Below are 16038 nucleotides of genomic sequence, written 5' to 3' on the forward strand. Positions count from 1 at the left end.
AACACATCTGTGAATTTCTGCCCCCTTGCAAGGGACGAGTGTGTGACCCTTCTCTGTCTTGGGTTCGGATAGTCTGCATCCAAATACTGTTTTCTTTCTGCATATGTTCTTTTTACCCATCTGAGGCTCAGTGACCCTTCCCTAGAAATATCAACTGTCGGCTTTGTTTTCAACGTTGGAATGTTTAGATTAGACAGTCAGGGCACAGGGAAAATTAATACAGCTCCCACCTGCCATGTCCTGCCACGTCTGCACAGAGCGCACGTGAGCACCTCGGGAAGAGCTCGGGACGGGGAGGCACCGTTTCTAAGCGTATCCAGTTACTCCCCGCCTTCCCGCATCTTGGGAGGGCACCCCGGTCTCCAGGAGGGGGAGCAGGCACTCGGAGACACGTGGGGAAGGAACACACTGGGCTTCGCAGGAACGGCCTTCTGCTTCAGTCCCAGCCCCACAACCACGCTCACCTTCAGTAAATAAAGGGACTTAGAGGCAGTTACACGGGGAACCCAGCAGCCCCCCTCCCTCCGAAACCCTTACTCCAAACAACAGTGGACAAGATGTCCCCTGTGACCGTCCCTGCCCCACTTCCTGCTGCCAGTCTCGAATGTGCATCGCACTTCAGCATCGGAGCAGGACAACACCTTTGGGCACTGGGTGAGGTTTTAAATGAGGTAAATTCCATATAGGACGGTAGGAAAAAATGAAGACAGGATTTGGGGTCATCAGACGCCAGTCGGAATGCCACTTTCTGGGTGATTGATCTTCGGTAAGTCACGAGGTTGAACGACCTGATACAGCTGATAGTCAACCATCTGGGGCCTCAAAATGGCAATTTCATATGACAACTAAGAGGAGCCTCGATTTTCAGTAAAATTGAGATAACATCCCCTGCTGTACGGGAGAGCAGAAAACACCACAGACCAGTTTGATGTTTTTACTAAAGATTTGTTCATCGAGTATATCAGCGAATGTTTGATGTCAGCCTCAGGGAGACACCCATGTTCTATATTTTAAACTTCTGAAGCCAGAAAAAAAGGATCATGGTAAAATCATGACTTAGCGCAAGGAAAACGCCAGTACAAACAGAACAAGAACTCAGGGCAGGGCGGGTGCCCTGACCCCCGCAACACACGGTCCGCAGCCGGGGGCTTCCTCCCAGCGCTGCGAGGTGCCTGGCAGGAGAGTGGCCCGGCCCCTTCCCTGGAGGCCCAGCCCCTCCCTGCTGAGCTCCTCCAGGCCCTGCAGGACTGTCTGTCCACGTCCTGCCCTGGGCTGTCCCGGGCCTCCTGCCCCCGCCACTGCCCCCGCCACTGCCCCCGCCACTGCCCCCGCCACTGCCCCCGCCACTGCCCCCGCCACTGCCCCCGCCACTGCCCCCACCTAGTCATCTGGTCTACCAACCAACCCGGCCTCGCTCCTCCAACCTTGGGTCCTAAACGCATCTGCCTTTTACCTGCAAGACGAACGATGGTCTCGGGCACACTCCGCACTCCCCAAGCCACGACAGACAAGAGTGGCTTTGACTGCAACCCTCTTGTCCTTTCTAGAGGAGGGGTACCCGCCCGGAAAGCCCAGGGTACGTAGCACCCCCATTCCCATCTGCTTTCATGAGGGTTTTGGAAGTCCTGAGTAGATGTGCTTGTTCCTGAGACCACCCCCCACCTCCCTGGGCAAAATGACACCCACAAAGGTGGGTCCCAGAAACACTGCCCACGCCCAGAGCATCTGCCCCCAGGAGGACAAGCGAGCAGAGGGTGTTGTGACCACCAGCCCAACGTCCAGCTCAGTCTCACCATGGCCACACACTGCAGGGGGCTGTAACCAGCTCGTTGTTCTAACGTGCTCGACAACCACATCTACTGCTCATCCCACCCAGGATGGAGCAGCACACGCACAGTAGTAACATCCAAAGTGAAGACAAGAAGCAAGACCCAAAGACACACGACACAGTAAGTGTCCCCCGCGGGGCACTCGAGTCACACACAGACCCACAATGAGCAGACACACACATCGCAAGGCCCCACTGCTCGAAGTCACCGACCAGAGTTTTGGCTCCCGTGCCACGTCCCCCGACGCACTGCAGAGATTTCCTCTTCATAACCGGGGAAGTCGGGTGGCACACGAGTAAATGTCACACCTCTTCTTCTGTCTGATCAGCCTGCCATTAGAATCTGGGTTGCCGAGTCCTGGTGACTTCAGCTCCGAAGGACGACACGGGGGCAGGGGTCGCTGCTGCTGGCCCAGGCAGTGCCCAGGTGACCACCCAGCCTGGGAGTACCACACGGCACCTGCCCGCTCCACCCACAAAGCCAGGGGCTCGGACCCCCAACCACGTTACAGTGAGAATTACAAGTTTGTCACTGCCAAAAACTCACTTGTATTTTCTGTCAAAAAATTATAAAATTGATTTCCAAAGTTCAGTGTTAAATTCTAAAATTGATAGGCCTGAGGACATCTAATCTTGTGCTTTCCAAACGAGAAGTGACGGTTGTAGGTCTCGAAGTTAATTGAAAACAGCACAAAGAACGAACTGTACGTCGTGGGGAAGCGCTCTGCTCTGCTCTGCTCCAAACTACTGTCATTTCTGACACACTCACATGTGTGCACCACACTTCTTCACAAGTGTATTTCTTACTGTGGGTTCCAGGAGGCAGAAAGTCTGAAAACATCGATCTAACCTAATATCCTTATTTGACAGATAATAAAAACTGAGCCCCAAACAGTTAAACGACGTACCCACAATTACACACCTTGCTCCTGGCAAGTACTCGAGCCTACCTGTTCTTCATAAGACGTCTTTTTTAAAAGACACATCTCCACTTTCTGTAATCCACTGTTTTTGGAAGTCTCATAAAACATTAGCATTTGTCTGAAACACAAAATGCAGGCATTCAGGGTAAAATCAGACTGAGGTTTAAAAACAGACACCGTGGGTTTTAATCAGCACAAGAGTAGATACGTTTAACACGTGCAGACTCCACACAAGGTGCACACCTGGTGAAGGCCAAGGTGGTCCTCAGCCACACCTTGACTTTCCCAACAGGAGCCACATGGAGTCCCGGTCACCGAGACCAGAGGAGACCTGCCACAGTGTCTAAGCTAACTGCCCCAAAGCCGTATTATTACTGGACAATTAACAACAACAGTTAAAGTACTGCAGGTCACCTCTAACCCTCAGAGTGTTCTCTGACAGCCCTGGGAAAGCGCAAACCCACAGAAACTCCTTGAGTTACTCCAGTGGGTTACAAAGTACAAAACGGGCAGAAAAACAAGAAGCATGACAACTATTTAAGGCATAAGAATCAAATCAGGGACGTTCCCACCGAGATGTCACCACGGGGTCGAAGGCGGCGTCTGTGCCCTCGGAAAGCACGTCTGCCCCGACTCACGACAGGGGCTCAGCTTCCCCGCGCGCCTTCCTGCGTCCTGAGTCTTCAGTGCCACTGCAGTGTGTCGGGCAGGCCCGTCATCAAGCAATTTTGAAATTACGGTGTATTTACCATTCGCTAGTGATTCCTGACAGGTCTGCTTTTACCAAAACCTTCCAGTTAATTGGGGGGTAGACATTCTAATGTCCCCCATTAACAGAAATTATTTCAACTTGAAGAGAAAGAAAAATTCATGCTAAATAAACGATATTCAAGATACAATGAATCATAAATCAGCGGTCAAAATCCTATGTCTCAAGGACAGTTCTGGTAGAAAGAAGCAAATTGACAAATATTTTATGGAGCAGCCTCTGTATGTAAAGTTCTGCGCTGGACTCTGCATTCCAGGGACATGCTGGTAACTCACTTCTCCCGCCGAGTCTCAGGTCAGATGACAAAGCCCCCTTGACCAGGCAGCCTCAGCCTCTGCCCCGTCGTCACGGGCGCTCTGCGCCTAAGCCTGTGCGCGCCCGCGCACCTCCACCTGTAACGGAGGCGCACCTGCATTTCTGGGTTTGGGGGGCTGAGGGGGGAAAGTCTTCTAACTCGCACAGACCACAATAAACCAGGGAACAGGGGGCCTCCCTGCAAAGACACCGTTTTGAATGAACTAGTTGGTTGTACATTTGAGAAGCTGCTTATTTGTTCAAGCGGCAGACGGAGAACCAATTTTCCAATCTCTGAAATTGCTACCAGAGCCTCGATCAGCCAATTACCCTTCGATTCACAGCAAGAAGCTGTAATAAAATAATCCCAATAAAACTCTTGCCTTCAGCTTCCCAGAAGGAAGAGTCTGGCTCACAGACAGGCCGAGCAGACCGGAGCGGGCCATCCCCTGCGTCGGGGTCTTCCTAACACAACTGAAGTGCAAGGACCAGCCGCGCAACTGTCACGTAAACCCATAACCAACTTCTGCAGTCAGTGCAAACCCTAGGAGCCCGCTCCTTTGCCAGGTTTCGCCAGTTTTCCAGGCGAGCCAAGGAAGCCAGCAAACACCCTGAACTGACGCGCGCGCCCTCAGAGAAGCCCGCCTCTTCTGCAGCAACGCTTAACCAGCATCACGGGGTCCTTAGGTTCCTGGAAGCGGTCCCTCTTCCTCCAAAAAAGCAAACAGCAAAGAGGGCTTCTCTTGCCTTAGGAGCCTTTAGGAGCACGCCCCAACTGCCGGGCCCCGCCCGGCTCTCCCTCCCTTCCACACGGCCCCCCAGACACCTGTAACGTGGCTCACACCTCCTCATTTCCCTTTCCTCACCTACAGCTCTTTCGCTTCACAAGTCAACCAAGCTTACCTGCTCACGAAGTCGAGCAAATGACTGAAACCATGACGGTCTTAATTCAAGGTGGGATGACGGTTCACCCTGAAGGAAGACCATCATCCTTCAGTCACCTGCCTGCGCACCTGTTTCCAGCACCCTTATGCCCCTACTTCTACTTGACTTTTTCACGTCAGTCTCATCAGAAGGAAAACATCTACCGTGAAATTTAGACATTTCGGTCGTCACACAGACCTGTATTCAAATCCAGGGTCTCCCTACTCACGGGGTGTGGTCGGCCCACACAGGTGAAAACAGACACTGCCCCCAACACGAGCTTTCCTTCCTTCCGAGGTGACACCAAGAGGAGCACCCCACTAACGCAGAGTCTGAGGCGCTGGCCCTTTACCTGCAGGCGGCAGTGACGCCTGCCGCCTGAGCCTGGAGGCGGCGGGACCTGCAAACCCCAGCTGACGTCCCCCCCGCTTTCACCCTCTGCTGGAAGCAACACTCCTTTTGTTCCAGGACACAGTCCAGAGAAGCACGTAGTCTTGTACAAAGGAAAATCACACCGTGCACACCCTGGGTCCCCGTCACCCTGACCCTTGACCCCACACACTGAGGCCCGGACCTTCCAAGGCACACTGGCCAAGGAGCAGCTCCACCGAAGTCTCGAGAGAACAGCGGGCTCAGGGAGCAGAGGGCGGGCCTCACCGCAGCCGCCGCCTCGGGCCGGGGCCTCCGTCCTGTGGTGAGTGAGGAAGGCTCCCCGCACCGGCACGCTCGTCAATCCGCACAACAGCCCCTGTGAAGGCAGCTGTGGCTGGGATGCGCTCTGCCTGCACACATCAGGTGTCTTCTCTCCCTCTGGGCCATGGGCCGGCAGAGGGCCACACGAGGAAGGGGTGGCAGTGTGACCCCAGGCCCTCCGCGCACGGCCAAGGCCACGGGAGAAGGGCTCTGACGGGGAGCGCTCGGGCTGCAGGTCCCCCTCTTAGGACGATACTGTGCCCTGGTGGCAGCTGCTGTCGGGAGCAGGAAGAAAGCTCTCAAATATTTGCCTGTGTCCTTCGTGGATCCAGGAGTTTCCATCAGAGAACTCACTTGGAAAATCACAATACTGCTCCAAATAAAATATTAACATACAAAAACCTGATGAAATGCTGAGCTAAAATACTAAAGAGTTATTACCACAGGTGTCACCCACGAGGCTCCGAGCACCTCGGCCTCACGCGGGCTTCTCCAGCCCTGCGAGCACGGTGGGTGTGGGTCCCACACAGCACAGACCACAAAGCACAGGCCGTGACGAACGGTTGGGGTCCTTGGAAACCCCGTCGGACAGATTGGAGGGGCCAGGGAGAGCACGGTGCGACTCCCTCCTGAAGAAACACACCTCACGCGTCCACCTGAAGAAACCTCTCCTTTCTCGTGGATGAAAGAGTGGCCGCTGCTCCTCCGTCCCTCGTCCCGACTGCAGGAGGTGCTCCTCGAGCCGAAGGACTCGGCGTCGCCACCAGACAAGCTGCCACAAGGGACACCCACCTACAGAAGGGGGTCAGCGTGACACTGCTGCAGGAATACCTCCGGGGCCCATGGATTCTCTCCAAATGTAGTCTTAGCAGAAATCTCCCTGGGAGAATTTCCACCAGAAGAGACGGAATTCGCATGCGGGCCCATGATTTCATCTCCACTTTTCAAACGAGAGGACAGACGGCCATGCTGATCCCCAACGCCTGGAAACTGCAGGCGCCCGCTAAATGCTACGCCAGCGGAACCACCTGCGTCAGCACCGGGCCACGTGCGCGCTCCCGTGCCCCTGAGCGCCACTGCACCCGCTCCGGACGCAAGCTGCGGGCCTTAACTCTGAATGGTCCCAAGACCTGTCACAGTTTGACTCTTTGTTCTAAAACATTATCAACATCAAAGAAGTTTTTATTTTTTGCCAAAATTCCGGATTGAGTGACACGTCTATAATCAAGGTAGCTTATCTCCATTGCCCAAGTTTTGTGTCCCAAGACGCTTGTTAGCTCACTGTACACACTCTGCCGACGTGTTCTGTTTGCACAAGTAAGGGCTTTGCTTTCCTAACCCCGCAAGAGTTTCAGGAGGCGCTCTGGGCTTACCAGCCAGCTCGGCGCTCACCCGCCTACCTGTCTCACCTGCTCACGCACTGGAATGGGGAAAGAGCAGTGCTTAAAGAGGTCAGAATGAGAAGCAGACAGCTGTGATAAAACGCTGTGACGAGGAGTATCAATCTTACAGGTGAAAATGCTACAGGCGAAAAGGGACAAGTGTCTTGCCAAGGTAACAAGGCTAATTAGCGCTGGGAGCCCAGGCCAGAGAACAAGCCCGCAGTCGGGAGCAGAAGTGGGGGCGCACGGTCGGGGGCAGTCAGTGCTTCCAGAAGGGACTCGAACGCCCGGCGAGAAGTGAGCCTGCCGGTGGAAAGGCAGGGACAGGCGTCTGCTCTGCCTGTACCACAGGCCAGCATGAAGACAAGCGGAGACTGATTAGAAGACTCAAGAAAATGTCCTGCAAACCCAAGGGCGCCAGTCAGCACGGAGTCCCTCCCACGGGCCTGCGCCCGCCTTGGAACTCACGCGTCCTCTCAGCCAAGCTGTCACCTGCTTTCTCTTGGTCACTGGTTTACTCAATGAATGTCTGTTGCACAATTACTACGTGTAAATCACTCTATGAAGAGCCAGTGCCAACAGTAAAACAAAAGAAAAGAATGCTCATTCTTCAAGGAGCTTCGAGGCGAGCGTGCAGGCTACCACCCCGGCACGCGCCGCGCCGTGGGAATGTGCGGCCCTAAACCGTCACCCAGGTCCCAGTGCCTCGGCCCAGCCTCCGTGTAACGAAGGGGGGTCTGGCTGTGACCAGACCACAGAGAGACCAGGTGGAACGTTCACCTGGGAACGACGGAAGGGCTCTGGGAACGGACCTGATAAGCCTGAGCCTGGTTTGCTGTTGAATTTGGGAAGGAAAAGAATGAGCCCAAGGTCAACTGGAAGGCTCTACAAACAGACTGTGAGGTGACAAGGAAGAAGCCGACCAGATGGCACACGAGGAACGAGGACTAACGGTCCGTGAGGACCCTGAGCCGCTGCAGGCCCCGAGGAGCGCGGACAGCACGGGGGAGAGGCGAGGGGAGCACGAGGAGGAAGGGAAGGGGCGGCAGAGACAGGAGGGGGCTCAGCAGAGACGGCGTCTCTCCGGCGTCCGGTCACTTCCCACAGCGCACCGCGCACCCTCGTGCAGCTGCTGGGGAGGCGTCCTCGTGCCGACTTCCTCCGGAGGGGAATCCTGGTAGCTTCTGTCAGGAACCTAAGGGTTCTACGAATCTGTGAATTCCTAAAACTAAACCTTGGTGTAAAAGGCTCTGGGCTACCAGGTGATATGGTTCCGGATTGTAACACGCCTGAGGGCAGCGTGGGGGACACCTGCCCGGGAGTTCCCTCCACTCCGCTCTGCCGAGCACCAGAGCGACTCTCCTGTGGCACCGCCTGGAGGTGGAGCTGGGTTTACACCGAGTTCACCCTAAACCCAGGGACACTGGCCTTTCACCTCTGCCTCGCTCATCGCACAAGACTGTCAGGCTCGTTCCAGTTGCCCAAACGCTGTCAGGATTAAAACAGCCTGAATGTGTGGCTGACTGCCCCACCTTCCTGAGCTGCTTACAATCTTGTTTATTCTTCTGTTATTTAAGGAGATTTCAGACTTTTTATCCTGTATTTTCAGTTGTTTTCAATAGAAAATTTGATCCAAATAATCTAGCCTACAGTGTCCCTGGATATGGAACAAAACAATGAATTCAAATCTCTGTACACAGAAACTATTGTGGTAAACTAAGAAAATATCTGGTCCAAAATCTCCTGGCAAAAAAAGAAAAAAAGAAAACATGTAAAAGAAATTCCCACACTTAAAAAAAATTAGTATTTGCCAAACCAAGATGGACACATTCGCTTGCTAGGCATAAACAAAGTTATTTACCGCTAGAAACAAGTTACTTCACTAGGCCAGCCGCCCGCAAACACACAGGGAACACCCTGGACGCCGTGCGTGCCAAATACCAACAAATCTCTGAAGTTCTCAAAGCAATACTCAACCTGAACACACAAGGACAGGTTTTTAAAACTCCTAAGTTTATAAAATGACCCGCTTTACATTGCTTTCTGGGATTTAAATCACAGGCTAGAGCAACAAAACGAAAAAACCTCGTTTCTCAATCTTAATTATGGTGGCACAAAACCCGAAAGCTCTTGGAACGGAACTTTGATTTATACTGATACTAGTTCAAATTAAAACAAATACTTAAAAATATTTGAACTCTTACTATGTTTATAATGGCATAAAGTAACGTGAACAAGTCCACAACCCGAGTGGAGTATGTGCTCTACAGTATCAAAGAAGGACTCGGCTGAAGTTTCAAGGTCTCATCACTTACTAGTTCAAACCATCGGCCTAACGGAACTAAAAGGGAAAACGACACTACATTCACGACGTGATTTAAGTGCAGAACACTGCCATGATAAATATTTGGAAACTCCGAGCTTTCATGAAAGCTCACTTTATGCGCAGTATCAGCATTGATCCCTTTGGGGTGTACAATGCGACCGCCACGGGGGAGCGTATCTCATTTCGTTTCCACGCTCCACTTCTGAGTTGCCAACTAAATCGCGTCTAGGTTTATAGTAGGGGAGACGTCACGATGTTCAGCTGGAGCTGCTCACTCTTGAAGTATCTTCATAGAAAGCCCAGTGTGGTCTGAAATGTCCTCACCAGATGTTTGGATGGATGTGAAACCAACACACACCAAAACACCATTAGCTGTCTGCCGCAACCCCGAGCAAACACCAAGTTCAGCGGGTCAGAAGCCAGAGGCAGGAGAGTCGTGGGACCCTGAATCCGCAAGTGGGGGGTGGGGACACCTGGAGGGAGCAGGGCGGGCGCCCCGGAGGAGAGGGGGCCGGGCTGAAGTCGGGAGGGGCGCACACGTGGGAGTAGCAACCTTCCCCAAACTCAAGAGCAGAAACGTAACACAATGATTGGACTTGTCTTGCGTGGGTTCCCAAGGGCAAAGCTAGACCCCACGGGTGCAGAGCCAGCTACAGGGACAGAGGTCTTCCAGCAGGACCGTCTGAGGGCGGAGCGGCCAGTCAGGGTGGTCGCAGGGGGGCAGCGGGTGGACGCGGCGCTCCTCGCTGCGCCCCCCGCCCCCACCCGCACAAGCCCATCTCGGCCCAACCGTCCTCTCGGAACCAGCTCCCTTCTCCGACCATCTCCCAAAGCACAGCTCTGACGCAGCCCCCTCTCTGCAGTTTCCCCCGACATCACCTCTCCTCCAAACCGCCTGCATCCTCAGAGCTACTCACCCCTCATCCAAGGTCACACGGCCCTCTCTGTTCTTCTCCCGCAATATCACCTCCACTCAAGTTTGCTCGAGGAAGAGGGGCTGCCGTTAACTATTTCCGTCTTCTGGGCACACGTGCAGCGCCTGGGACAGTTTTAGCACTCATCGTGTTGCAGACGGGTGCCAACCAGGTTGTGGGCAACAGACGCAGACCGAGAAAAGTCAAGTGCCAGATGCAGAGCCAGGCTGGGTGACTTTCTAAGACCCGGGGGTTCTATCGGTCTAGGAAACGTACGGACTTGCTTAAGACCTCTTAGCAGTGAGCACAGACCATGTGCCAGCACTGACATCCGTATCGGTGAGCACGGAAGAAGGAAACACTACAGACGTTCCCTCAAAATGAAACAGAGACTCAGAATTCAGTGCATTTCTCTGGGGAGTAAAAACAAAAGCTCACCCAGAGAGCCTGAGACATTCCAGAGAAAAGAACGACTTAATTTAATGGCAATGTGGATGGTATTCTAAATAAAGCAGAACGTTTGATGGCTAAGGAAAGATACTGGAAGGCTGTCAGGAAATACAGAGGTATGTGTAATAAGCCAATAGTTACGATTATACAAATTCAGAGAAAAAAAATTATTCATTATTCTGTTTTCTGGGCTGTGTTTTGAACCTGCCCATTGAAACATGCCAAAACTATAAAAAGTAGGGCAAAGCAGGAAATCCATAGTCTCACCACCAGCTCTGTTCCCCACGTGACCAGTCTCCCCAGGTGGACCTAAATGGACTGAGAACTCAGCTCAAACCCACGTAGCCTGTGCCATTCCTGTCGGGCACTCAGAAATCTCTATTTGAAAAGAAAAACACGTCTACAGGACCACCAACATTCTTTAGTATTTAAAAGAAGACAAAGAAAACACCTGGAAAAAAAAAAAAAAAAAAAGACCCAAAACCTGAGGTTTTGTTTGCATTACATACTCTTAATTTTTGTAAAATAAGAAAAAATGAGAAAACAAAACCATGGATTTGTCTTAAAAAGTAATGTTAGGAAAAAAAAAAAAAAAAGGAATGACCATTTCAGATGGTCAGCACGGATTCAACTAACCCCTAGCCAGAGGCGGCAGCTGATGCCCATCACAGTACCCACTGCAGACAGTCAGGGAGAGGAGCCAGAAAAATAATAAAAATGTGTGAGGGCATTTTAACTTTCATGTTCAATATAAATGTAAAGTTAAAAAATCGCCCTAGGTGATTCTTCAAATGAAAAGACACGTAAGATTATACAGCCACTGAAACGCTGCCTATTATTTAAAAAAGAATTATTTTATAAAAATTTTATTTAAAAAAACACACAGCTGAATGCATGTTGTGAGTCCATATAAGTCAACAGACTAGAAAGAAAAACATTAAAAACACCCAGCAGAACATAGTGCCAGAGTTACGATTTTAGACAACGGTTGTTGATTTTCCAAATTTGCTCTGACGCTTTGTTACTTCTGTAATTTAGGAACAAAATTTCATTGAAAACACTTTAAAAGAGCTGGTATAATGGAAAACCAGTGCTTAAGGTAGAAGACAGATTGCTCCAGAAATAATCCTGTGCAAATTCCGCAATCTTCAAGCCTCAATCAAGCTCGCCATGACGTTCGTGGAGAGGATGGCGAGGAAGCAGGGAGACTCTAATTGTCTGAACTACCCTCCCGGCAGGAGCCCAAGGCCAGCGCTGACACTGACCCCCGGGAACACCCTGCTGGGGGCAACACGGGCTCCGTCCCGTCTGCTCGGCCCAACATCCACGTCAGGGGGGTGGACAGGCTTAGGAAACACCCCGCATGCACGAGAAAATGTCACGCTAGAGGTGGCAGTGACACTGGACACTGCATCCCAGAATAAAGTTTTAATTTTTCTGTCACTGCAGGCTGGAAATGTCTGACTTCCACGTATGGGATAGTGACCCAAAGGCAGATCTGAAGCCCTCCAGGAGGCCCAAATATTAGACGATAAAAGTACGGTGGAAGCAAACACAGCAGGTGGCCAAACCCTGAGAAAGACGTGGGCCTCTTCATGGTCACCCAGCAGCAGAGCAGGCTGCCACCAGAGCAGCGGCCTGGCCTGCACAGAAGGCCAGACGGCGGCCACGGTGGCGCCGCGGGCCTGGCCAACCCTGCACCTCACGAGGGATGCCACGGGCTGCGCACGGGGGGAGAGGGCCGACGGCAGGCCCGTGCGAGCACAGAAGAGGGCAGCTGTGCTGCGGCCTGGGGTCCGGGGAGAGCAAGCCGGCGGCCCGGAGACTGGGGAGAAGCAGCTTCGGTTGACCGTGGGGCCTCCTGGCAAGAAGCTGCAGGCGGTTGGTGCTCAGCCGGGGCCGCCGCAGGGAAGGCCCCGCTGCACAAAAGGCAGGAGGAGCCGCCCCGAGAAACCCCAGGCTCGCTCAGCCCGCGCAGGTGCGCGCAGGCTCACCCTCACCCACGCTGAAACATCGCGGCTTTCTCGCTCAGAGCCAGACGGCGGCTGGTTGTTGCCCTGGTGTGGACCAGGGGGCACTAAACAAACGGCATCGAGTTTGACAGCGCGGCACGGACGCCGCCAGCCCACAGAGGCCACCTTCCCCACCGTGGTACCTCCACCATCGGCTGCCCCTTAGGCTGGGCCGGGTGCGAGGACCGCCTGCCCCCCACCTGCACCCACAGGCTCGTCCGGCCGAGAACAAGTCACCGCACACAGGAAGGACCAGAAGGACCCAGTGGGACACAGATGTGGCATTAGCGGAAGCAGCTACTGTCACGGAAGGAAGGTCTGCAAGTCCACGTCTCCTTTCACTTGTGTTCTGCTTTGGGACGTGCACAGGAGTAAAACCTAATGCAAATCTGTGCTAGTAAGTCTACGTGACCTTTTCAGTAAGTGTGAAATGAAAGAACTTTAAGGGGTAGGAAGAACTGTGTCACAGGCTAGTTAGAAAAGCCAACTACTTCCCAATGGTCCGTAAAATAAAACGACAGTGCGCCTGAGACTGAGCGGCGTCTCCCATTCAGGGGCACACAGGAGGTCTCCCGCAAGCCTGGTGTGGGCTTCAGACCGCACCGCCCTTTGCTCTCCCTCGTCTGATAGAATCTTGGAATTGCAAAGCTGAAGCAAGCGTGGGGGTCGTCTGGTCTCAGTCTAGGGTGTGAGCCCTTCCAACAACACACACTGGGTGACAACTTCTAAAGGAGCCCAAAGGGCCCCCGCAGCGGCGGACCCTGAGAAGGCACGCTGTCCACGAGGGCACTTCTCACACAGACTCCACGAAGCACCCCTAAAAGGCCTTGACCACAAAAAAGCAAAAAATAAGACTCAGGCTCAGTGAAGGACACCACAAAGTCAGCAACGAAGTGACAAACTGGAATAGTGTATTTACAGCAACATTTAACTGATAACAGATTTATAGGAATTCCTACAAATCAGCAATAAAAACGGCAGAAGAACTGAACGGACAAAGACTAGGAAAAGGCATTTCACAGAAAGGAACGCCCGGACATCCAGTGGCCACACAGAGCTCAGCCCCGTCGCCGTCAGAGACACAGCTCCGACGTTACATAACTGTCTTCTAATCCACAGGCCGTAAGGACGCGTCTTAACGTCCAGGAAACTGACACAGAATGTGTACTAAAAAGCAGCCCCAAATGAATTCCTTTACAAAGTAAACGCTCATTTTATAGTTAAACATGATAATCCTACTTTGTTTTCTAAATTAAAGGTTTACACATCAGGTTGTTTCGAAGCAGCATAAAAGCTTTACAGAGAAATAAAGTATATTTTACGATTTCCAAATTTAAAAAATATATATATTTAACTCACTTTTCTTTTATTACTAGAATGTGCTTCTGTTTTAAGAAAACACAATACACTTGTAAACTTGAGCACAATTTAAGCACAATCCAATAGGGGAAGTATTCACTGTGTCTGTTTCAGAAATAAAACTCTCAGTGTTAACTGATGAGTGGAAACCACTCCATCAATGGTTTGCCATTTTGAGGAAAATGGTACGGAGGGTAATAGCTGTCACTAGGTCAGAGGCAATTCAGAACCATTAAGAACAACGTACGGTTAGCTCTGAAAAGTATTTCAGTCGGCTGTCAGGCTGTGAGGTCCACACACCGCTCCCCACTTCCAGGACAGACTTAGGGAAGAGAGTTCTCCCAAGCCTGGGGACAGGAAAGCCTCCTCGACCCCTGCCCGATGAGGGGGCTCCCACATCAGAGCAGACGGGTAACAGTCCTGAGGCGCAGGTCCCTCGTGACAACCCCTCTCCCGTCACGACAACCCCAAAGCCAACACCAGCGTGTTTTTCGGTCGTGTATACACACGTCTAGAGAACATTTAAGCTACTGATCACGGGTCTTGTATTTTAAGCTGGCCATGTGTTTAAGGGTCAAAGAATCAGCGTTTTGTCTTTTCTGTGTGTATACTGACAGGCAACGAGAATCTACTTCACAGGTTTCATTTTAAGGTTATCACGCTGTGTGAAATATAAAGAAAATGATGCTACTTGAGAGGAAAAGGGAAAATAAACCACGCAAGTTTGCAAGTTCCAGGCAATAAACAGAAGAACTGCACGAACACCCGAAAGTCCAAAAGAGGCTGTTCCAGACCGTTGGATTTTCAGAATCTGAAGATTCTGCATTCTCACATTTTATTATTCTAGGTAAGAGTGCACACAACCCCCACAGAACAGCGCCTGGCCTGCTGTTCTTGAGAGCCAGCAAGCAGCTGGTCCTATCGACGCCCTTTCACCTCCCATCCACCAGCTATCTGCCCGGGGTGGCGGTGCGGGGGTGGCCAGCACGGCGGTGAACCGGCAGGGCCGCTTAAATCAAAATGGGCAGGCAGAGCAAGGAGGGGTGAACCGAATGTAAATCATGCTGGCTTTAAACATAAGAGTTCTAATGTTTTATTAGTAATAAATCCACCTTCCCCCCCAAAAACTGCTGTCACAACATGTATTAGTGGCCCCTGACAAATGCTTGACATCTTTGCCATCATTATTACAGAGGAAAGGCTTTGAAAGAATTCCAAGCCATCCATCCACGTCACCCTTTGACAAAGCAAGCGAGAGGCAATGGCAGGGAAGGCTGAGCCCTGGACAAAGAGCAGGAGAGCCTCACCTCCAGGCCTCACTCTGCCCCCACACCCGAGCTGCTGGACCCGGGGCGACCCCAAGCAAGGAGCTGAACGTCTGTAAGATTCAGTTAGCTAGTAGGAAAAAAAAAAAAAAAACCTGAAAGAATTGGACTAGGATCTTGCCATTACAAGAAGGTAGGCCCAGTCTAGACAGCTAGGATGGTGACAACAAAAGAAATGTCAAACAGATATGCTGTGGCCACTAATCATAGTCCATAATTAATTTTCAAGTATTTTCTAAACTCAGTACCACAGCTGAAAAAAAAATGTCAGTGAGCTACGCAAAGCATGGCAAACACAGTGCAAAGCTGGCTAAGTATTTCCTTTTAGTAGTAAAACCAAAGAAGCTAGGATATTTTTTTTAAAATTATACGTTAAGTTGTTTTTATAATCGCTCTTCAAATAATGAAGATTTAGTCACAAAGAAAGTAATCTACTTGAAAATTTTAAGCTTTTATTGCAGCTAGCAAAAGATAAAGAACTACCTAAGAATTTATATGTGAATTATAACTTCATTTAGGAACAAATTCGTGAATACTTAGAGTACTTGCACAGAAGAAAGACACGAGGAAAGCTTTTACATAATTATTTGAATTACACGTACAGCAATCCCTGCACAAAACTTAAGATTTTCACATCATATAAGGAAACTTATAAAAAGCTCAGAGTAAATATTTAGGAATGCCCTAATTGGGGTTAAAGTAAGACTGACAGTACGCTTAAGAAACCAACCTAAAAGCAGGTCTGTCGCCTGGAATGCATGAAATGCCACTAAGTGGGAAGGGAACCTGGACGACTTAACAGTAACCGGACCCACGGACGTTTATCGCAGGCGTCTTTC

The 16038-nt window shown here is 51.3% G+C and overlaps 1 protein-coding gene across 4 annotated transcripts in view; it reads right to left on the reverse strand.

Annotated features, from left to right (window-relative positions):
- GMDS (GDP-mannose 4,6-dehydratase) overlaps positions 1 to 16038 on the reverse strand; it is a 455105-nt gene that overhangs the window by 314798 nt on the left and 124269 nt on the right. The window lies entirely within an intron of this gene.

Source organism: Camelus bactrianus, chromosome 20 (assembly GCF_048773025.1).
Source record: "Camelus bactrianus isolate YW-2024 breed Bactrian camel chromosome 20, ASM4877302v1, whole genome shotgun sequence".
NCBI lineage: Eukaryota > Metazoa > Chordata > Mammalia > Artiodactyla > Camelidae > Camelus > Camelus bactrianus.